Source organism: Strongylocentrotus purpuratus, unplaced genomic scaffold (assembly GCF_000002235.5).
Source record: "Strongylocentrotus purpuratus isolate Spur 01 unplaced genomic scaffold, Spur_5.0 spur5_scaffold_3, whole genome shotgun sequence".
Classification (NCBI taxonomy): domain Eukaryota; kingdom Metazoa; phylum Echinodermata; class Echinoidea; order Camarodonta; family Strongylocentrotidae; genus Strongylocentrotus; species Strongylocentrotus purpuratus.
Window position 1 is genome coordinate 28774131 of NW_022145609.1, and position 1221 is coordinate 28775351.

A 1221-nucleotide genomic window follows, 5' to 3' on the forward strand; every position below is an offset into this window, starting at 1 on the left:
ACAATTTTAAAAACTAAATCACAAGATTAATATCATACCCTTATTTCTAGAGTTTGCCATTTAAGAATGCTATAAAATTGAGAGAAAGAATCTACATTAAAAATCATTCGAAATGTATTTATTTTGAATTCTTTGTAATCTAATGAGATTAGTTTTTGAGTAAATTCCCCAAATAATAATCAATGTGTGGCAAGAAGAGTGAGTAATAAATGCTGATAATTATTTTACGAGTTATAAAGATAAATTATCCGGATAATCCCAAATACTCGAGATATTTTACAAAATACAGTACGAACATATTTAAATTCTTCAACAAAGTCATTTGTTATGCCATTATATTCAATTTCAAGTTTCCAAATATCACCCTTGTATTGTCTACATTCAAAATAACCTTATTGATACTCAACTATTTACAAACTAAATCATGTCAATTTTTTTATGTTGCATTTTTCTAAAATTATCGGATAGGCCCAATTGGAAAGTTCTTCATTGCAATTTACTACCGAATTATCATCTATGTTTAAAAGCATGAACATTTTATAAAGTGATTGATTGATTGATTGATTTTTATTCGACAAGCTTATTCCAACATACAACAATATACAATAATAACAGATCAAAAATAAGTCAGCTTGAAGTGGAACTACAACGATAAATCATTAAACCTCATTTGAACCTAGTACATATAATTCGAAATTAATGAGAAAGAGAGGAAGAGGAGAAGAAAACAAGAAACTAGAGAGACAAAACATTATGTGCATGGAGGTTTGTGGTACCAGAAACGGTGCTATTTAATTACTATCTGCATATCGCTAAATTCTGTCATTTCACCTAACCTTCCAATCCATACCAGGCGTACAGGTCTAAAAATCTGCTGACGAATACATTTTTTTTTAATGGAACGTGTAGAGTAACAAATAGGCCTATGTCCTCACATTTAATTTTTCAGTCTACCGAGATGTAATCCTTGATTTACAAGGATATCTAGGCCTACAGTCAGGAGGAAAGTGTGCAGCAAGAGCTGCAAGGCAATTTTTGAATGCAATCAAAATTGTGATAATAAAAATGTAATTGATTGATTTGCAATCTTGTTTCAATAATCACTGCTCTCCGTTCCACGGCTTTCATCTTTGCGTCTGTTGCTATGGGTACAACATTCCACCTGTCGTTAATTTCGCTTTGATGGTACGGCTCGGACTCCTGCCGCCGCGCGCGGTGCCG